General features: G+C 42.2%; 1 protein-coding gene across 5 annotated transcripts in view; it reads right to left on the bottom strand.

The window, feature by feature from the left end:
* The window catches only part of LUZP1 (leucine zipper protein 1), a 105,844-nt gene that overhangs the window by 23,319 nt on the left and 58,972 nt on the right, over positions 1-23,553 (bottom strand). For all 5 annotated transcript variants that reach the window (XR_009553702.1, XM_060205517.1, XM_007528732.3 and 2 more), the window contains exon 2: positions 1,721-1,828. The gene's annotated coding sequence lies outside the window, so the exon portion shown is untranslated. The remainder of the gene's footprint in view (positions 1-1,720; positions 1,829-23,553) is intronic.

Genomic DNA, 23,553 nt, shown 5'->3' with positions numbered 1-23,553 from the left:
TGCTCAGCTCTGGCTTATAGTGGTGCAGGGGTTTGAGCCTCAGACCCCAGAGCCTCACATATGAGAATCTGTTTGCATAACTATTATGCTATCTCATTCACCCATGTAAATGATCAATTTTATCGTCAAACATAAGCCAGTACTAATATATAGCAAAATAGTCTTTGTACAATATGCATATGCAATAAATTTTGCTGATGAAGATATTATTCCCACACCAAAGTCATCAAGTATATTAAAAAATATATATTGGTGCTCTCACACATAGAGGTGTGAAACTATACTCCTACATATTGCAATTCTGTAAACCAATGTCAAATCACTAGTAAGAGCAGCCTGGGAGGTGGTGCAGTGGACAAAGTGTTGTTCTCTTAAGCATCAAGTCCTGAGTTCGATCCCTAGCACTGCATGTAGCAGAGGGATGCTCTGGTTAATGTTCTTCCTCCCCATGCCCCAAATGAACAGATTTAGGAATGACTTCCACTCCAACCAATCAGGAATTAATTTCATAATCCAGTTCCCTGAGCTACATAGGAAAAAATGCTCCAAGGAAAGGAGTAGAACAAGAATCCTGAACTAGCAGCCCAGGAGGTGGCTTAGAAATAAAACATTGGATTCTAGGGAGTCGGGCAGTAGCACAGCAGGTTAAGTGCACATGGCACAAAGTACAAGGACCAGCGTAAGGATCCCGGTTCAAGCCCCCGGCCCCCCACCTGTAGGGGAGTCACTTCACAGGTGGTGAAGCAGGTCTGCAGGTGTCTATCTTTCTCTCCCACTCTCTGTCTTCCCCTCCTCTCTCCATTTCTCTCTGTCCTATCCAACAACGACTACAACAATAAAACAGGGCAACAAAAGGGAATAAATAAAATATTTTTAAAAAGATAGTAGTGCATATATTTAAAAAAAAAAATTGGATTCTGAACCATTAGGTTCAGGGTTTGATCCCTCTCCTCTCCTGTGCCAGAATGATACTCTGGTTATTCCTCTGTCCTTCTCATTAGTAAATAAGTGCCAATAACTCTTAAAAAAAAAAAATCCTGAATAAACAGGGAAGAGTTTTCCTTTAAGATTTTTCAGGGAAGTTTTCCTTAAAGTTTCTTATTCCCCACTAATTGTGCTTAGCTCCTAGGAATAGTTACTATGAGGATGAGATTCCTTACAATTCCTTTCCTGAGTCAAGTCAGTCACTACTATGCCTAGAACCCAGTTCCCAGATTCCTCCTAGGCTGCCCTACTGCTTCACCTTCCCAGAGAATCTTTCTATAGCTACTCTTCAGTTACTGCTCACAACTAAGACCAGTAGGTCTGACCACCCACAGATTGAGTTTCTTCTATTTCACTGGTGCTTTCCATTGCCCTGGTGGATAGCCATCAATGAAGTCTCTAAATCCTTTTTTCTTTCTAGGGAAAATCATAACACTTAAGTCTTTGGGTTGGTATAAATATCAGGGGCAATACTGCATGTCAAACTGAACTGTGCCTAATAAATATTAAGTACTCATTACATAGTTATGTAAACTTACTCCTGAAGATTGTCCACTTCATCTAAGGAGTTTTACCCTGGATAGATTATGTGAAGTGCTTAGCACAGTATTCAGCTCATAACAGATCAGTAAGAAACAGTGACTTCGCTCTCTAATAATGGTGGGGAAAGGCAGACACTTCAGAAACTACCCAGTACTGCCAGTTGTGACTAGATTTCACTGTATAACATACTTACCATCTAGGTAATTTAACTTGAGCTTTCAGTGGTTCTGGCTCCTCCCCTACTTGCTATCTTGGAAATGGCCACTTGCTGTATCTTTCAATGGTATCTGCGCCTCCTCACCTGGACAGAATAAAAACAGAAAGAAATAGGTGTAACATGATCCACACAAAGACTAAGCCGACCAAAATGCCTGTCCCAAATACCTTCCTACACAAAGTGGTGTTAGAAGAGAGGCAATGCAGGGTCTGAGCACAGATTCTGACTGATGGAAACTAGCTACCTTTCTCTAAGGAGAGAAGAGGTTTAGCTCAGGAAGATCGTCTCTCCTTAAAGACAGTCAGATGGTAAGATCCCAAGGTAGACTACATAAGTCTTTCCTTTTTTTTGTTTTGTTTGTTTTTGATTTTCTCCCAGAGCACTGCTCAGCTCTGGTTAATGGTGGTGCCAGGGATTGAACTTGATGCCTCGGAGCCTCAGGTCTAAAAGTCTGTTGCCCTACCAATGGCACTATCACCGGGCACAACTTTCCTTAGATTAACAGGTATGTAGCTTCATCAACAATCTAAAGATTCATATGACATCTTACAACTGAGAAGAATCTTAAAAATTAAGGAGTTACACTTTAAGGAAGGACACTGAAGTTTGGAAAGGATGAGTCACAGAACTGCTTTGGGCTAAGACCGGAATTCTACTAAAAATAAGATACTCTGGAAGATGGGGAAGGAAAGAAACCAAACATCTGTGGATCATCTACCACACCCCCAGGCAATATGTTTTGTTTTATATAAAACAATAACACAATCATATTACCCTCTTATAAAGACTTGGAATTTCAAAAAGTGACTTGTCAAAGGTTTTGCAGCTTGCTGATAAATGGCAATAGAAATTTTCTTATTAAAAATTTTATTATCTTTATTTATTTATTGGATAGACAGCCAGATATTGAGAGGAAGGAGGGAGAGAGACAGAGAGACACCTGCAGCCCTGCTTCAACACTCATTGAGCTTCCCCCCCTGCAGGTGGGGACAGGGGGCTTGAACCTGGGTCCTTAAGACGCATTGTAACGTGCACTCAACCAGGTGCGCCACCACCCGGCCCCCAGCAATAGGAATTTAAACATAAGTTTAACTACAAAAGTCTCTTCACCAGGCTGACTCTCTCTGGGTTGCCTTTTAGATTTGGTTCCCGAAGCACACTGTTTTCATTTAGAGGAAAGGAAGGAGGAAAGGAGGAAGGGATGAAGGGACAAAGGTAGGTAGGTAGGTATGTAGGAAGGAAGGAAGGAAGGAAGGAAAAAAGGGAGGAAGGAGCTTCTGCCTTTAATATTCCCTCTAGTTTTATAACAGGTAGCCTTTTATTATAGTGCTGAAAAGGCTACTAACCCATTCAATATTACCCAATAAATAAAGGAGGGGCTATAGGAAGTGGAAGATCTGAGTTGAATTCCTATCTATTCTCATTGAGGACAAATGGAAACAGCCCACACTGATCCCTTACATATTCTGTAGACATGACCTTCTTCCAAGGCTGCTGGTCCCTGTAATCCAATTTCCACACTTCAACCACCAATCTCACAGCATATATACAAGAGCATTCATATCCCTATTCTAAATTCCTAGAGAGGCAGAAATCTAGAATTTGGGTATAGAAATAATAGACTGCTGGGCTGGAGGTGGTAGGGTGGAGGGTGGTTAGTGGCTTGGAGGGAGGGAGGGAGAGACTGAAACCTCAGGTCAATAACACCTAAAGAGAAAAGAATGGCTGTGATATAGGGGGAGTGGTGCAGGTTAGAGCACAGGACAACCACGTAGAAGGTTCTACTCTACCTTGTTAATAAGCAATTAAAAACTGTCTTTTAGGGAGTTGGGCGGTAACGCAGCAGGTTAAGCGCACGCGGACCAGAGTAAGGATCCCAGGTCGAGCCCCCGGCTCCCCACCTGCAGGGGAGTCACTTCATAGGTGGTGAAGCAGGTCTGTAGGTGTCTATCTTTCTCTCCTCCTGTCTTCCCCTCCTCTCTCCATTTCTCTCTGTCCTGTCTAATGACGACATCAATAACAACAACAACAAACAAGGGCAACAAAAGGGAAAATATAAAAAAAATTTTTAAACTCATATGAACACACACACCTTTTTTTAAAAATATGTCTATTTCCTTTTTGTTGCCCTTGTTTTTATTGTTGTTGTAGTTACTACTGTTGTTGATGTCACCGTTGTTGGATAGGACAGAGAGGAATAGGGAGAGGAGGGGAAGACAGAGGGGGGAGAGAAAGATAGACACCTGCAGACCTTCTTCACCACCTGTGAAGTGACTCCCCTGCAGGTGGAGAGCCGGGGGCTCAAACTGGGATCCTTATGCTGGTCCTTGCGCTTTGCACCACCTGCACTTAACCAGCTGCACTACCGCCCGACTCCCACACACACACCTTTTATGTGGAACAGGTTCTAGGCTATGCAGGTATGTGTGCATAGCCTAGAACCTGTTCCACATAAAAACTCTGAACTACCAGTCACATATTTATTTGCACTAAGGTCACATAAGTGTTTGCACTAAGGTCTCTGCAGTCTAAACAGTGACATCAACACCCCTTCTGAAAGCTGCTACCCCCATCACCCACCACCACCTAGTGCCATTATTTTCCGTCACATTATTAAAGCCCATGGAAAAGTATTCTTTTCAAAAAAGGATGAAATGTGTTGACAGAAATTGGAGAGGAACTCCATCTGAACCTGGTTTGTTTTCAATTGTCTACATTTTCTCCTTAATTCTCAGGAGTGGGAGTGAGCAGCAAATGATTTCTAGCCTTTGCCCCCGATGCTATTTACTTCCTGCATCCTCAGCACCAGTCCCTCTGTTTGCAGAAGCAGAATGACAAAAAAAATCCTCCAATACTCTCTCCGCCTCCGTGTGTGTGTGTGTGTGTGTGTGTGTGTGTGTGTGTGTAATACAGATAAGAGAAATTAAGAAGGAAAGGGCAGATAGAAAGACACCTGCAGCACTGTTTTACTGCTTGGGGCTTGAACCCAGGTCCTTGCACATTGTTATGTGTATGCTCAACCAGGTATGCCATTACCCAGCCCCTTTGAGAGCTTTCCTCCTTGACAAACCCACTCACATACTTCCCTCAGACACCTCTGCTGGTGGTGACAGCAGTGGCAGTGTATGTACACACCTCTGTCATTCTGTCTAGAAGGGAAATGAAAGGACATTAAAAAAAAAAACCACAGTAAATTCAACTGTTTCATTTTTTTTTTTTCCCCTCCTCCAGGGTTATTGCTGGGCTCGGTGCCTGCACCATGAATCCACCGCTCCTGGAGGCCATTTTTTCCCCCTTTTGTTGCCCTTGTTGTAGCTTCGTTGTGGTTATTATTATTGCCCTTGTTGACGCAATTCGTTGTTGGATAGGACAGAGAGAAATGGAGAGAGGAGGGGAAGACAGAGAAGGGGAGAGAAAGATAGACACCTGCAGACCTGCTTCACCGCCTGTGAAGCGACTCCCCTGCAGGTGGGGAGCCGGGGGCTCGAACCGGGATCCTTACGACGGTCCCTGCGCTTTGCGCCACATGCGCTTAACCCACTGCGCCACTGCCTATTTCATTTTTTTTAGAAGAGAAAGTGAGTCCCTGAGAGAGGGAAAGGTTTATCTGTGGTTGCAAAGAAAATTACAATGGACTATGACTAAAAAAAATGCACCATAAGTCCTCAGTTGACTACTAAGGTTAAAGTTCTTTTATACAGCTGGGGAGGTAGCTCAGTAACAGAGAACAGGCTAAGCTGTTTTGAGATCCCAGGTTCAACCTATAACACAGCATAAGCCAGAGAAACAGTGATGTTCTGGTTCTTCTCTCTCTCTCTCTCTCATAAATAAACAGTAAATATTTTATAAATTAAGTTTTTATTAAAAATGTATCAAGAGAAAATCTTGGTAAGAAATTGAGAATAGAAAAAATGGTTTCTGGTATATTTTTAAAGTTTTAAAATTATTTGTTGAATGAAGACAAAGAGAAATCAAGAGGAAAGGGGAAAGAGGAGGGGAGAGAAAGAAAAACACCCAAAGTACTGCTTTACAGTTTGTGAAGCTTTCCCCCTACAGGTGGGGGTCAGGAGCTTGAACCTGGGCCCTGTGGATTGTAGTGTGTGCACTTAACTAGGTGAGTCACTACAGGGCCCCAGGGGACTGAAATATTAAGAAATTCTCTTTCTAGTATGATTATCCCAGAGATACCTAAACTCTACAAAACTCTCTCCCCTCCCCTCCCCTCCTCTTCTCTTCTCTCTCTCCCCCCCCCCCATCTGAAATGAACAAGGCTCAGCTGATTTGGAAGAGTAACTGAAAATCAGAAGAAGGGACTTGCATGGGATGGATTCCTTATTTTTAGAGATTTGACTCAAAGGCTGGATAGACTGAAAGAGACTGAAAAAGAGAGAGCAAGAAAAGTGGAAAATTGGGAGAAGACACGTCCTTTGTGGTAAGAAGCCTGAGCATAGGGGTTGGGAGATGGCTCAGCAGACACAGCACATGACTTGGCTTTGAGTGAGGCCTTGAGTTTGAACCTCAATACCATGTAGGAGGAGCACCATGGACAAAAGTGAGGGAGCTCCAAGGATGGTGAAGCAGTGCTGTAGTGTCTCTCTCCTCTCTCAAAGAGGAAAAAGGAATGAGCTGAGAGGGAAGTTCAGTGGTTGTGTCACCAAGTGCAAGACTCTGGAGTCATTCCACAGCACTGCATTTGGAGGCAGGGGGAACCTTGGATGGTAATTTTTTTTCGGGGGGGATTAACGGTTTACAGTCAACAGTAAAATACAGTAGTTTGTACAAGAGTAACATTTCCCAGTTTTCTACATAACAATTCAACTCCCTCTAGGTCCTCTGCCATCATGTTCTAGGACTTGAACCCTCCCCCCACCACCCCAGAGTCCTTTACTTTGGTGTAATACACCAAACCCAGTCCAAGTTCTATCTTGTGTTTTATTTTTCAACTTCTATGAGTGAGATCATCCCATATTCATCTTGGATGGGAATTCTATCACTAACATACTGTTGGACTTCAGGCAGTCTTTTATGCTCTCTGGGTCTCAAGAGTTTTAAATGGAACAAAATAGTAAAATGAAATTTTATCTACAATCCTTTCCAATGACAACTTGTATGATATCCTTGTCCATGGTAATGTCATCTGCCCTTGAAGAAATTAGGTATAATAAGTCCCAAAGCCAATTCATTTGCTTCACTAGACGATTCTCAATTTCACAATTATTAAATTTTTTGGTCATCCAGGCTGATTTTTTAAAAGATACACACACACACACACACACACACACACACACGTGTGTGTGTGTGTGTGTGTGTGTATATATATATATATATATGTAGATAGATATATATATAAATATAGATAGATAGATAGACAGACAGACAGAGAGGTGAAGGAGGAGGGAGGGAAAGAAAGACTAAGAAAGACTCCAAAGTGTTCTTCTGTGTGATAGAGGCTAGGCTCAAACCTAGGTCATGCATGACAAAGCAGCACAGTTTCCAAATGAATTATTTCCCTGGCCCAGTTATTCAAATTTTTAAAGAAAATAAATTAATAAAAAAAGGGGTCTTTCCATTATTTGGGGCAGGGATTAAACAAATTGAGGCAGAAAGGAGGAGGTAGGGAGAGAGATGTGCAGCACTGCTTCAACACTTGTGAAGCTTCCCCACCAAAGGTGGGGACCAGTGGCTTGAACCCAGGTCCTTGGGAATTCAACTAGGTGTACACAACCAGATGCACTACTGCCCAGCCCCCATTAATTCTTTTTTTTTTTATAAGACTGATTTATGATGGAGAGGGAACAATTAGAGCATCACCCTGGCACATGTGATGCTGGAGATGGAATTAGGAACCTCATGCTTGAGAGCTGGTACTTTAGCCATGGTGCCACTTCCCAGGTTGTAGTCATTAATCCTTAAACTGTGAAATACAGGTTTCAATACCTTTTATGAATGGGATCTGAAATCATGTCTTTTTGTTCCTGATTATCCCAAGATAACTTTTTAACCATGTAAATTGTAAACCATGGAAGTTAACCTTATTCCCCATGTGACAGATGAGCAAGCAGACTAGAACACCTGACCCCATGGGAAAGAGCTTTTTCTTCTTCTCCTCCCCCACACATTCTCCCTCTTTTTTTTTTTTTTTCTTTTACCAAAGAAACTTTACCTAGCTAGAACCAAGAGCATACATAAGACCCCTTTCTCTATAAAGCCCATATTTCTCCCAGTCCTGAAACCTTTAGGGTGGGACTCACTTTCCTACAGGCTTCTCCCAGTTCATACCAACTGATACTGCATCTGCTGATCCCAACCTAATCAATGCAACCAGTACCACCTTAGCATGCTTCACTTTAGACTGTGTCCAGAGACTCAGGTGCGGAAAGTCAACCTTTCAGCTTCATTACTCCTTAATTCCATTTCGGGTGGTGCACTTCTTAACAAACATCAAAACCTAAATATAGACCCTAGATATAGGGTCCATGAGATGGTGCATGTGTACATATATCCAGAAGTTGGGGGAAAACATATACCTTAAAGCAAAAGTGCGCAATAGTTTGCAGTGAGTCAATAAATGTAGCAAACAGAAAGACCAAAAAAGACACCATAAAGTACCTAAACAAATAGTTTCTACTTAGACCTAGATACCCTCTCCTCACCTACGTCCTATTGCACGTCCCTCAATCACTCCAAAGCTAACCTTGTCAGACAAAGTAGGGGCTACAAAAGCTGAGTAAGGGCAAGAGACTGACATACTTTAATGATGACTCTTTAGTCACTACCAGGCCACCCCATCACCTGGGGCCCTAGTCAAGGGAGTCCTTGGATTCCTACACAGACATGATGGGCCTAGACCTCTAGCAGATCCTTCTCGCCACTGTCACTAGTCATCTCTATCATGAACAAAATCTCTATCATGGACCACTCTGTGGGCCCCTATAGGACCCTGCCCTCTCAATATAGATAAACAAGGGTAGGTTGGACAAAATACTCTACTCACCACCCAAGAAAGATGGGTCCTGAAATTAGTGAGGCCTGCAATGTTGCTAGCCAGAACTATAGAATATGAGATCAGACCTACAGGAATGCAGAGGTTACATAGGCTCCTGTGCTGACTATAGGCCCCAGATCAAATCGATGGAGTTTGCAGTTAACAATATTTATATATTTTCCCATATATGGGAGCTACTCTTTTCCCTGATCCAGATTTCTGGTCCTTATTCCAACTATGACACCATCCCCCCAGACAATAACTTATGTCACCTGCATATTAGATGTCAGGCTCAGGGTCATGGGCCCCTTGGAATATACCTAAAATAGACCTACTAGCTTTTTCCAAAACAAAGACCCCCAAATCTTCATCTGCAATATTCTTGCCTTTAGGTTCATGATTAGTCAACAGTTCATTCTGCTTTATATCTTAACTCTTCTTCAGTCACAAGGTTCCAGATGCTACCATGATGCCAGCCGGACTTCCCTGGGCAGACAACCCCACCACGTGTCCTGGAGCCCCACTTCCCCTGGGCCCTGCCCCACTAGGGAAAGAGAGAGGCAGGCTGGGAGTATGGATCGACCTGCCAATGCCCATGTTCAGCGGGGAAGCAATGACCTTCCACCTTCTGTACCCCATAATGACCTTGGATCCATGCTCCCAGAAGGATAAAGAATAGGAAAGCTATCAGGGGAGGGGATGGGATATGGAGTTCTGGTGGTGGGAATTGTGTGGACTTGTACCCCTCTTATCCTATGGTCTTGTCAATATTTCTATTTTATAAATAAAAAATTTAAAAAGAGGTGTGGCCAGGTGGTGGCACACCTGGTTGAATGCACATACTACAATGTGTGCAAGGACCTAAGTTCAAGCCCCCGGTCCCTACCTGCAAGATGAAAGCTTTGCAAGTGTAAAGCAGTACTGCAGTTATCTCTTTCTCACTACCCCCTTTTCCTCTCAATTTTTGGCTGTTTCTATCCAATAAATAAAACAAAGATAGTTTTTAAAAATTTTTTAAAAAGAGGCTAGGAACTTTCAAGCATTATGGAGCCACTAATAAACTGAGGATCTGAGAGCTAGCACAGCAGTTATGCAAAGATTTTAATGCTCAAGGCTTGGAGGTCTGAGGTTCAAACCCCAGCACCACCACAAGCCAGAGTCGATTGATGCTCCGGTAAAAATAAACAATTGATAAGACTAGCTTGCAATTAGGAATTAGTATAGCTATTTCAAAGCAAATCCTCAAAGCCATGAATGCTGTCTCCTTTCCTAACAAGTAGTCAACAATTGAGACTAGGCTTTCTTGTAATTAGCCTTTGTTTGTGGAGTTTAGCAACAGAACTACTTCTCTAAAATTGTCAGTTATTCACCTGCTCAAAAAAAGTTGGCTGAATCAACTTCCTTAGCCTCTAGGAGTCTAGGATTAGGATATCTAGGAACCACATGGCAAATGTAAACAACAAGTTATGTTAATTACCAAAGGAAAAAGGAACCAGAAGTACTTTTATTACTCAATTTAATTTTTGTGGTGACCCTATCAGGCAAACATCATGTTTAATTTATAAATGAGGAAGGAATAAAAGTTCAAAGTCACTAACAGATAGATGGTAGCTGATAAGCAGGTTCTCATCTAGGATTTTTGTCCTAAAATTCGTTTTTTTCTCCACTCACCCAACCTTTCTGAAGGAATTAGTTCTCAGATCTACCCTCCTTAAGAATCTCAGTCCTGGGGCTGGTGGTAGTGCTCCTTGTTAAATGTATGAATTACCATGTGCAAGGACCCAGGTTCAAGCCCTTGATCCCTACCTATAGAGGGAAAGCTTTGTGAGTGGTGAAACAGGGCTGCAGGTGTCTGTCTCTCTCCCCCTCTCCCTCTCCCATCCCTTTCAATTTCTGGCTGACTCTATCCAAAAAAGATAACATCACCAACTTCATTAAAGCTTATGGCTTATTTACTTTTTCACATAGCCCATTACTGACTGTAGTGTCTATAGGACACCATGTTCTGGGTAAGCAATGGAGGTAAAACAGTAAGCAGAAACTGACCTGTCTTCATGGAATTTCCTCTATATCACCTCATAATTCATGTAACGAGCTCATTAGGTAGGGTGCCTGCACTGCTACCATGTGGTCTCTGTTTGAGCCCTAGCATCACATAGAAGGTCCTGTAACAACAGAAGTTCCTGCACTGTGATGTGTCCTCATCCACACCCCGCCCCTCTTCTCCCCACTAAATGAAAAAATGGCCCAGAACAGTAAATTCATGAATGCACCAGGCCCTGGTTACACACACACACACCATTTCTTATTATTAAATACTATTAACATTAAATATAAATTATATGGAATACAGTTACTAGAAACTGAACCACAGAGGGAAATCTATGGAAGCTTCCACTAGTGGCAAGAACACTGAACAAGTAGGCAAATGAGTTAAAAGGAGACTGTGAGACATGGCCCTCCATGGTGGTCCTGGGAGGCCAAACGATAGGTTTGGGTCACTGAGCTATAAAGATCATTTAAATGTTAACTAGGAACTAAATGGGTACATTTCAGAGATCACTTTGGCTTCAGTATGGACAACAGGTAAAAAGTTAAAAAACAAACCAACAGGGAGTTGGGCAGTAGTGCAGCGGATTAAGTGCACATGGCACCAAGCACATGGACCCACGGAAGGATCCCTATTTGAGCCCCTGGTTTCCCACCTGCAGGGAGAGGTCGCTTCACAAGTGGTGAAGCAGGTCTGCAGGTGTCTATCTTTTTCTCCCCGTCTTCCTTCCCTCTCTTGATTTCTCTCTGTCCTACTCAACAACAATGACAGCAATAACAACAATAACAAGGGCAAAAAAAGGGAAAAAAAGCCTCCAGGAGCAGTGGGTTGTAGTGCAGGCACTGAGCCCCAGTGATAACCCTAGAGGAAAAAAAAAAAAAAAAACAGTACCAGAGGAGTAAATGTTAGGGGGATATAATCAGAGGTTTGAACTCCAATTCCATCAGGATTCGGAAAGAGAAGAGGAAGGGAGGAAGGGAGGAAGGGAGGAAGGAAGGAAGGGAGGAAGGGAGGAAGGGAGGGAGGGAGGGAGGGAGGGAGGGAGGGAGGGAGGGAGGAAGGAAGGAAGGAAGGAAGGAAGGAAGGAAGGAAGGAAGGAAGGAAGGAAACGCAGCAGTAGTAGGTATGACTTAGAAAGGAAAGGCAGGACCATAGGAAAAAAAGGGAGGGGGCACAAGTGTTTATAAATATATAGTTATGGGAGTCGGGCTGTAGTGCAGCGGGCTAAGCGCAGGTGGCGCAAAGCACAAGGACCGGCATAAGGATCCCGGTTCGAACCCCGGCTCCCCACCTGCAGGGGAGTCGCTTCACAGGCGGTGAAGCAGGTCTGCAGGTGTCTATCTTTCTCTCCTCCTCTCTGTCTTCCCCTCCCTCTCTCCATTTCTCTCTGTCCTATCCAACAACAACAACAATAATAACTACAACAATAAAACAACAAGGGCAACAAAAGGGAATAAATAAATAAAATAAATATTTAAAAAATTAAAAAAAAAAATATATATATATATATATATATATATATATATATATATATATATATATAGTCAACCCATATTTGTGACCTTGGGAGAACTACTGCACTTTCCAGTGGAGGGGATGGGGACACAACTCTGGTGGTGAGAAAGGTATGGGTTTTATAATTTTATTTTATAAAATATTTTGTAATTTTGTAAATTATAATTTTGCTATTTTATAATTTTGTAAATCAATATTAAATCACTAATAAAAAATTCTAAGCAAAGAATAAAAAACTTACAAACAGGGTGGGGAGATAGCTCAGCATTAGATCACAGGGCTTGCTTGCCTGAGGCTCCAAATTCAATCCCCAGTACTGCCATAAACTAGAGCTACAAAGCTGTATAGTGCTCTGGTCACTCTTTTTCTCCCTCTCTCATAAAAACAAATCTTGGGAGCCAGAAGCCAGGCAGTGGTAGTGCACACATTACCATACAAAACAACCTGGCTTCAAGCCCCTCCATCCCCACCTACAGGGGGAAGCTTCACGAGTGAAGCAGTGTTGCAGGTGTCTCTTTTTCTTTTTTTATCTTTATTTATTTATTGGATGGAGACAGCCAGAAATTGAGAAGCAGGGGGAGGGAGAGAGACAGAGAGATACCTGCAGCCCTGCTTCACTACTCACAAAGCTTTCCCCCTGCAGGTGGGTACTGGGGCTCAAACCTGGGTCCTTGAGCATTGTAACATGTGCACTCAACCAGGTAACCACCACCCAGCCACAAGTGTCTTCTTCTCTCTCCCTCTTTATCGCCCCCCTTTCCTCTCAAGTTACATATATATGGAACAAAATGGCTGCTGGGAAAAATAGATTTGTCATGCAGGAACCAAGTCCCAGTGGTAATATGATGGCAATTAAAAAATAAAAATCTTGGAGGCTCTCAGGCAGTTCACTTGATGGAGCCTCCACATTACCATGTATGACGATCCCTGCTCAAGCTCAAGATCGATCACCATGTGGAAGTGCCTCCAAGGGACGGGGATGGGGAGAGGGGTGGGGGAGCCCTTTCAGGACAAATGAAGTGGCTCTGTGTTGTTTTTCATTTTATTTCACTTCACTTTCTATCTTTAAGCTGAAGGTAGGGGTGCACCTCTGGGCGCAGTAGAGTCATGCAGGCACTGAGCTCCAGCAATAACCTGGTGGCAGCATAAAAAGTTTTAAAAGGTTCCTACCTACCTATCTGACCTTCTCTTCAGGTCCTGTTTCTTGCACATAATGCATTCATTTCCACCTTATGGTATTCACACTAGTTGCTGCCTCTCCTCTTTATACAGCTTGTTCCTTTTGGTCACTGAAGGGTCCATTTTAGTTCTGCCACCTCTATAAAGATCTGATCCTTCAGAGCAGCTCTCAACTACCGGATTCATAGTTTCTGTGTTTCGATAGTCTCTTAATCCCCACCTCTGCCATGTCTGTAGTCATCACTCTATCCCAGGTGCCTAGAAGAGAGTCTCGCTATAGCACAGGGGAGCAATCTGGCCTAGAGACATAAGTGTATGACTCATGTGCATATTTGTGTGTTTACTAAAGCTCTAGGAGTCAATGAGATCACTCACAGAGAATGTCTACTATGGGAAGGGAGGAGCTGGAAGAGTAAAACATTTAGTAGCTATAGAGTGGAGGATGAGCCTACAGTAACAAAAGCAGGAGAAAGAATAAGAGTGTCATACCACTAGAGGCAAGAGAGGAGAACATTCCAGAAGAGGTGGCCAACGGCTGGTAATATAGCTCATCTGGATAGTGTACTGCTTTGCCATGTTCAAGGCCACACCTATTACATTGAAGGAAGCTTTGTAGCTGTGGTCTGTCTCTCTCTCCCTCCCCCTCTCTTTTTTTCCTCCAGGGTTATTGCTGGAGCTCGGTGCCTGCACCATGAACCCGCTGCTACTGGAGGCTTTTTTTTTTCCCTTTTGTTGCCCTTGTTTTATCATTGTTGCAGTTATTATTATTGTTGTTGTTATGGATGTCATTGTCATTGGATAGGGACAGAGAGAAATGAAGAGAGGAGGAGAGAAAGATAGACACCTGCAGACCTGCTTCACCACTTCTGAAGTGACCCCCCTGCAAGGGGGGAGCTGGGGGCTCAAACTGGGATTCTTCTGCGGGTCCTTGTGCTTTGTGCCATGTGCGCTTAACTGGTGGTACCCCCTGGTCTCTGTCTCTCTCTCTGCATGTCTATCTTTAGAAAGGGAGGAGGTATGGCCAATAATATCAGTTTTGCTGAGGAAATTTAAGACAAAATGTCTTAACAACTTCATGGAGGACAACAGTAATCTAGGTGTTAACACTAAAATGATAGGAGTAGAAGTCAGATGGAAGTAGAATGAGTGAGTGGAATAATGCAGTAAATATAAACAGCTTTTTAGTAAAGTCTGGCTACTGGGCCAGCAAAATAGCTCACTTGGATAGTGTACTTGTTTTGCCATGGGCATGACCCAGATTCAAGCCTGGCCTCCAACACTCTGAAGAAAACTTTTGATGCTGTGGTATCTTTCTCTCTGCCTCTTTTTTTTTTTAATTTAATTTTTTATTTATAAAAAGGAAACATTGACTAAACCATAGGATAAGAGGGGTACAACCACACAATTCCCACCACCAGAACTCTGTATCCCATCCCCTCCCCTGATAGCTTTCCTATTCTTTAACCCTCTGGGAGCATGGACCCAGGGTCATTGTGGGATGCAAAAGGTGGAAGGTCTGGCTTCTGTAATTGCTTCCCCGATGAACATGGGCGTTGACAGGTTGATCCATACTCCCAGTCTGCCTCTCTCTTTCCCTAGTGGGAAAGGGCTGTGGGGAATTGGAGCTCCAGGACACACTGGTGGGGTTGTCTATCCAGGGAAGTCTGGTTGGCATCATGCTAGCATCTGGAACCTGGTGGCTGAAAAGAGAATTAACATACAAAGCCAAACAAAATGTTGATCAATCATGAATAGTGCAGGAATAGTACAGATGAAGAGTTGGGGGATTCTCCACTTTGTAGATAGCTAGTAGGTATAATTTAGTTATATTCAAAGAGCATGTGGCTATACTAGTGTTTCTTTCTTTCTTTTTTTTTTTTTTTTTTTACTTGAGCCTGAAATCTGATATGCAGGTGAATCCAAGTTATTGTCTGGGATGGTGATGTCATGGATGGCAGAAGGACCAGAAAGCTGGATCAGGGAAAAGAGCAGTTCCCAAATATGGGAAAGATGTATAAATACTGTTGACCGTAATCCCCATCAGTTTGATCTGATCTGGGGCCCATATTCAACTTAGGAGCCTATGTTCTTCTGCGTCCCTGTAGATCTGAGCTCACATTCTGTGGTCATGAGTAGGAACATTCCAAGTTGCCCCAATATCAGGACCCATCTTTCTCAGGTGTAGCATAGAGTATATTGTCTAGCCTCCTTTTCAGAGGATGGAACATTCTCTACCATTGTTGATCCAAGTTGAGGGCAAGGTCCTATGGAGGCCCACAAAGGGGTCTATTGTGTTGTTCCTGATAGGAAGGACCAGTAACAATGGAGAGAGGGATTTATTCGAGGTCTAGGCCCATCATGTCTGTTCGGGAATCTCCGGACTCCCCGAATAGGGCCCAGCTGATGGGATGACCTGATAGTGACTAAAGAGTCATGTCAGTCTCTTGCCCTTATTCAGCTTTTGCAGTCCTTGCTTTGATGAGGTTAGCTTTGGAGTGAGTGAGAGAACTGTAATAGGAAGTAGGTGAGGAGGGTATCTAAATCTAATTAGATACTGTTTCATTAGGAACGTTATACTGACTCACTACAGACTATTGTGTATTTTTGCTTTCAGGTATATATTTTGCCCTAATTTATGGATACATGTGAACATATGCTCTATCTTACAGGACCTGGTCTATATCTAGGTTTTGGGATTTTGTTAGAAAGTGAATCTCTTGGAATGGAATTTGAGAATACTATGAAAAGAAAGGTCTCACCCGTCTGCCTCTTTCTATCTAGGGGGTGAGGAGTGAAGAGGAAACTGCCCTACTGATCATCTGGCTATTTCAAAGTGAAAGTGACCAATTAGAGAAGGTGGTATTGAGGAAAAGTTGCTTTGTCAGTTTTGTTTGTTTGGGTTTTTTTTGTTTGTTTTTACCAGAACACTGTTCGGTTCTGGCTTATGGTGGTTCGGGGGACTGAACCTGGGATGTTGGAGCCTCAGGCATGAGAGTCTGTTTGCATAACCATGATGCTATCTACCCTCCGCCCGCTTTGTCAGTTTTAATGGACGCACTGTCCTAGCACAGCTTCAAGCCTGAGCTTTAAGTCACAGCAGCACAGCAGCTGCAACTAACACAAAGATTTCAAACCTTTTTACCCTTATACCCAGCTACTTCCCTTAGACTGACAGCTGAACACCCATAATATCAAGAAGCTCTATAGGTTTACATACATCTCAGCTCCCTTATCATCATGGAAAACAAAAATGTCCTATATACTTTACCTTGATGCTATCAAGAACAGAATACTGGCTTACATACTTGAGCAACCAAGTTTAAAAGGCTTTTTGCTATTTTAGTTGCCAGACACATGAGGAGGGAGGGTGTCAGTGTTATTTCTACCCTCTGTACGAGGTGTCTTTTCATTTTATATCCTCAACAGAACTTCCCTTTGTCTCTACTCCGCACTCCCTTCCCACCCTGCCTGCTGCCCTGGCAACAAACTACTGCTATAATGGAAAGGGCACATGGTCTAGAAGTCAGGGAATCTGGGTTCCCACAGTAATTCAGTCACATTAACAGTTCAGGTGATTAAACTTAACCAAATTTTAAATTTCTTTATTGGGGGATTAATGTTTAACAGTTGACAGTAAATACAATAGTTTGTATATGCATAACATTCTTCAGTTTTCCACGTTATGTGTATTGTTAATACAATCCCCACTAGGTCCTCTGTCATCCTTTTCCAGGACCTGTACTCTCCCCCCGACCCACCCCAGAGTCTTTTACTTTGGTGCAATATACCAACTCCAGTTCAGGTTCTACTTGTGTTTTTTCTTCTGATCTTGTTTTTCAACTTCTGCCTGAGAGTGAGAGCATCCCATAGTTTTTTCAGGTGTATATAGAGATCATATATAACATCTCTACTTCAAAAGCTGCTTCAAGAATTATATGAAAATATACAATAAGTAGCTACATATGTAAGGCCTATCTTATGATACACTCCACAAGTGTTCGCTCAGTTTTCTTCTCATGACCAGTTTAAGACTTATACCTTGCACATTTTTTAATGCAGTGTGGAGGTTCAAAGCCAGGGTTTCACATTGGTGGGGGACACCAAAGCATTCCTCTACCCCATCCACATAATTCCTCGCCTTGGTGGTGCACCTGGTTGAGCGTCCATGTTACAATGTACAAGGATCATAGTTCAAGCCCAGTTCCCACCAGCAGAGGGGAAGCTTCATGAACAGTAAAGCAGTGTTGTAGGTACCTGTCTCTCTCCCTCTCTATCTCTTCCTTCCCTCTCAATTTGTCTCCATCCTAAATAAAAAATAATAAATAATAAAATACACAAATATTAAATAACAATAAGAATTATTCCTCATTTTGTCTTTCTTCTCTCATGTGGTGCCAGGGGTTGAACTCAGAACCTCACACATGATGCAAGTCAAAAGCTCTACTGCTGAGTCACATCCATGGCCCATGCTTTCATTTAGTTTCTCCTTTCCTGTTTACATGCACCAGGACGCCCTTGGGAAAGGAGCCTTGAGAAATCAACTTAACCTAGTACTAGCAAAAATAATTTTAAAGAATTAAGAGAGGTGGGACTAGAAGTACAACCAGCAGTGTCTGAAAGGAGAGGGAGGATAATGAGTCAGAAGAAATAGACACCTCGCCAGAGTCACTGCATCTCACTTCCCCACTGCAGTTCAAGTTCCTTCTTGTAGCTATGACTCTCTCTATCTCAGTCTTTTAGCAGATCAAGCTTGTCAACAAATCTCAAGTCAATGTCTTACGTACAAAAAAACAAAAACTACTCATTCTCACATATTCTCAGCAGTACAAAGAGCAGTGAATTCCTTAGTCCTAATCTTGTCTCTGCAACTTACTAGTTCTGTGAACCTTGTAAAATTACTGTAATTCTCTGAGATAAAATTTCCTCATTTGTAAAATGAGAAGTGACATTATGTCTCGACTACAAGACTGTAAGGATCAAAAAGCAATGCAGTACTTTGTACACCATAAAATATGATTATGGTTATGGCTATATTACAGGTACTCAAAGCAGCTATGTAGCCTACCTTTGGCCAGTTCAGGTGATGAGTTGTACTAGAAAGTTTTAGTGCTGTATTCTGTTCTGTGGTGCTAGACTACTGCTTTCAACTCAAATCCTCCTGTCCTTGGCAGTTGAAAAACACATATTGTTGGAGGAGGAAGGGAAAAAAGAAAGAAAATTAAAAAAAACAAACCTGTCTTTCTAATTTCATTTGATTCCCTCCATCTTAGCAAGGTTTCTTGAACTTCTCTAACGATGTAGTTCTGTGTTCCCCAAATGGTAAAGAATGTTAAACTGACAATCCTTAAGGATCCTTTAAGATCTAATATGCTACGCTTCTCTGGACTCTGCTCCCAAAATATAAGCCTTATATTCTTACATCTTTATGTCTACTTAAGCAATGTCTACTCTATTTTGCACTATAGTTTTATCATATTATTCCTGAAAGTACAGAAGACCTAAGCTGTCTTTTAAAGCTTTCTTTAATTAATTAATTTTTTATTTATTTAAAAAAGGAGACATTAATAAAACCATAGGATAAGACACAATTCCCACCACCAGATCTCCATATCCCATCCCCTCCCCTGATAGCTTTCCTATTCTTTATCACTCTGGAAGTACGGACCCAAGGTCATTCTGGGATGCAGAAGGTGGAAGGTCTGACTTGTGTAATTGCTTCCCCGCTGAACATGGGCGTTGACAGGTTGACCCATACTTCCAGCCTGCCTTTCTCTTTCACTAATGGGGTGGGGCTCTGGGGAAGCAGAGCTCCAGGACACATTGGTGGGGTCGTCTGTCCAGGGAAGTCTGGTCAGCATCATGCTAGCATCTATATTTTCCAAAAAACTTCACGTGGAGCTTTGCACATGGTATGCAACAATCTTGGCTGACTTGGGACCTCATGGTTGAGAATCCACTGCTTTATGCACTGTACCACCTCCTGGACCACAGCATAGCATCCATGTTCTTATGCATGCTTCCTTGAGTATGGGCTGAACCTAACTAATTAGACTCAATTCTGATGGAGAGAATATGGCAAGAGTTGTAGATGTAACTTTGAGCCTAATTTATAGAGGGCTGAACTCCTTTCTTGCTATCACTTGGCTGGAAAAGGCCCCGTGGCAAAAAACTAAAGATAGTCTCCATTCACCAATCAAAAAGGAGGTTAGGTCTTCAGTTCAATAGCCCACAAAGACATGAATCCTGCCAACAAGAAATTTTGAAGCCAGTTCTTCCCTAGTTACACCCTGAGATGACTGCAGTGCTGTTTGACTTCCTGATTGCAGCCTTGTGCGAGCCCCTGGAGCAGAAGTCAAGCTAAGTCTTGCCCAGATTCCTACCGCACAGAAACTGTGATATAATGTTTATCGTTTTTATGCTGCTGAATTTTGTTATGCAACAACATATTAATGAGACAACCTGTATAATAAAAGAAGAGGGGATGGATGGAGAGTTTACTTACAGATTAAAGGGATCTTATATAACACATCAACCAGTATAGACTTTAAATAGAGATGGACTCAAACAAACTGTTAAAAAGGCCAAATAAAACAGAATTACTGCATTGATGAAACAATTGACTGGACGTTTTATGGTATTAAAGAATTCTTATTATTTGATATATTTTTAAATGCACTTAATGTTCTACAGTAAAATTTATAGGTGTGCAGCTATTAGCACAATACAGGGTCCCACACACACACTTTTTCTTATTTTTTTCCATTATTGGGGGATTAATAGTTTACAGTCAACAGTAAAATACAGTAGTTGGTACTTGTGTAACATTTCTCAGATTTCCATATAACACTCTAGCCCCCCACCTGGGTCATCCTTCGCCTTCATGTTCCAGGACCTGAACACTCCCCCCTGCCCTAGAGTACTTTGGTGCAGTACACCACTTTTCTTATTTTTTAAACCAGAACATTGCTTTGTTCTGGCTTATGGTGGTGCCACGAACTGAAACTAGGATCTCTGATATCTCAGGAGTGAAAGTTTGTTGCAGCCGGTTAAGTGCACACATTTCCATGCTCAAGGACCCAGGTTCAAGCCCCCAGTCCCCACTTGCAGGGAGGAAACTTCACAAGTGGTGAAGCAGTGCTACAGCTGTCTCCCCCTTTTGTCTCTCCCTCTCTATCTCCCAACATCTGTCTATCAAAATAATAATATCTTTTAAATCACTAAACTTTTAAAATACACATACTGAATTGCTTACAGATGAAATTATATGACCTCTGGAATTTGCTTCAAAATAATACAGAGTGGGTTTAAGTTACTGAAGGAACAGATGAAGCAAGATGAATTTTTAGTTCATGGGAGTTTCCTTTTGTATAGGTTTGTAATTCTCTATAAGCAAAAGCTTAGGAATGGGAAGAGAAGTAGATAACATCAAAAACCAACCTGGAAAACGATGACAGAGGACCTAGTGGGGATTGTATTCTTATGAGGAAAGCTGAGAAATGTTATGATGTACAAACTATTGTATTTACTGTTGACTATAAAACATTAATCCCCAAATAAAGAATTTTTTTTTTAAATTAAGAGCCAAGGGTCCTTCTAGTTCCAACAGACTATGATCTGACAGTACAAAGACCTATGCTACAGATGCTCCAACCCTCTTCACCCTCCTGAGCTTAGAGATAAGCCTTATTGGTCCACGCAAAGTAATCAACACTATCACTCTGACCCCAAAACTATACTGAAGTTACCTCAGTTGGGTTACTTAAAAGAAGATTTGGGGGCCAGGTGGTGACGCACCTGATTAAGTGTACCCATTACAGTGTGCAAGGACCTAGGTCTAAGCCCCAGGTCCCCACCTGCATGGGGAAAGCTTCATGAGTGGTGAAGTAGGGCTGCAGGTATCTGTCTGTCTCTCTCCCTCTTCCCTCTCAATTTCTGGCTGTCTCTATCCAATAAATAAATAAATACAGGGATGCAGAGGTTACATAGGCTCCTGTGCTGACTATGGGCCCCAGATCACATTGATGGGGTTTTTAGTTAACAATATTTATATATTTTCCCATATATGGGAGCTACTCTCTTCCCTGATCCAGATTTCTGGTCCTTCTTCCAAGTATGACACCATCCCCCCAGACAATAACTTATGCCTGCATATTAGATGTCAGGCTCAGGGTCATGGGCCCTTTGGAATATACCTAAAATAGACCTACTAGCTTTTTCCAAAACAGAGACCCCCAAATCTTCATCTGTAATATTCTTGCCTTTAGGTTCATGATTAGTCAACAGTTTGTTCTGCTTTATATCTTAAGTCTTCTTCAGTCACAAGGTTCCAGATACTACCATGATGCCAACCAGACTTCCCTGGGAAAACAACCCCACCAATGTGTCCTGGAGCCCCACTTCCCCTGGGCCCTGCCCCACTAGGGAAAGAGAGAGGCAGGCTGGGAGTATGGATTGACCTGCCAATGCCCATGTTCAGCGGGGAAACAATGACAGAAGCCAGACCTTCCACCTTCTGTACCCCATAATGACCCTGGGTCCATGCTCCCAGAGGGATAAAGAACAGGAAAGCTGGGAGTCAGGTGGTAGCGCAGCGGGTTAGGCGCACTTGGCCCAAAACGCAATGACTGGCATTAAGGATCCTGGTTGGAACCCTCGGCTCCCCACTTGCAGGGGAGTCGCTTCACAAGCGGTGAAGCAGGTCTGCAAGTGTCTTTCTCTCCCCCTCTCTCTCTTCCCCATCTCTCTCCATCCTATCCAACAACAAATAGCACCAGTAACAACAAAAATAACTACAACAATAAAAAACAACAGGAGCAATAAAAGGGAATAAATAAAATATAAAATAATTTTTAAAAACAGGAAAGCTATCAAGGGAGGGAACTGGATACAGAGTTCTGGTGGTGGGAATTGTACCCTTCTTATCTTATGGTCTTGTGACTATTTCTATTTTATACATAAAAAATAAAAATATATTTAAAAAAGATTATTTGAAAAATTAGTCCTAGTAGGTAGGTAAAGAGAATGCAGTGCTATGACAGTTATCTGTAAAAGGCACCTAGCACAAACTAGAAGCAATCACCCAGAAGCTTCCTAGGCGAAATCAGCACCTACTGCACTTTATTTTATGGGCTGCCTTATTTCCCTCTAACTCTTGCCTACAAAGATGTTTTAATATTTTATGCTGTGTACAGATTTAATTTCTTAATCCCTTAAAGTTTTCTTTCATAAAGCCTCAAGATTTGTTTACTGTGAATGACCTATTTTCCAACTTCCAATTTTGTTCAGCTAATAAAAAACAAACAGAACTTTTTTTTCTTTTCTGTTTTATTTTTATTTGACAGGACAGAGAGAAATTGAGAGGAAAGGAAGATAGAGAAGGAGAAAGAAAGATAGACACCTGCAGACTTGGTTATATGTACACTCCATTAAGTGCACATATTACCAAATACAAGCATCCTTCCTGCAGGTGGGAACAGGGGCTCAAACCCAGATCCTTGCACTTGGTAATATGTGCACTTAACCAAGTGTGCCACCATCTGGCCCCATTTTATTTATTTTTAATGAGAGAGAGAGAGAGAGAGAGAGAGAAGGAAGACACTCCAGAGCACTGCTCAGCTTATGGCTTATGGTGGTGCTGGGGGTTGAAATCTGAAACCTCAGAGTCTAAGGCAGGAAAGTCTTATAGTATAACCACTAAGATGACTCTCTAGCTCTCAGATTACCCAATTTCTACACTGAGGTAATGACATGAAAAGAGAGTAGAGTAGGAGAGGCAGAAGAATGTTCATAAAGAACATTTAATGAAATTTAACAATATACTGTATAGACTGTAGTTGGATCCTGATTCTAACTACAACGACATTTTTGAAGCCATCAAGATCTGATAGCAATCTAGGAAAATTAGAGGTGAAATACAAACAAAGTCTTCTGGCACACATTTACTGATGCATATGAAAGGGTGTAGGGGTAGAGTGACATGACATCTAGACTTTCCTTTAAAATTCTTTAACAAAGAAGCCAGGTGGTGGTGCACCTGGTTGAGAGCACATGCACAAGGACCCAGGTTCAAGTCCCAGCCCC

Source organism: Erinaceus europaeus, chromosome 13, assembly GCF_950295315.1.
Source record: "Erinaceus europaeus chromosome 13, mEriEur2.1, whole genome shotgun sequence".
Classification (NCBI taxonomy): Eukaryota; Metazoa; Chordata; class Mammalia; order Eulipotyphla; family Erinaceidae; genus Erinaceus; species Erinaceus europaeus.
This window is presented reverse-complemented; position numbering and strand designations above follow the sequence as displayed.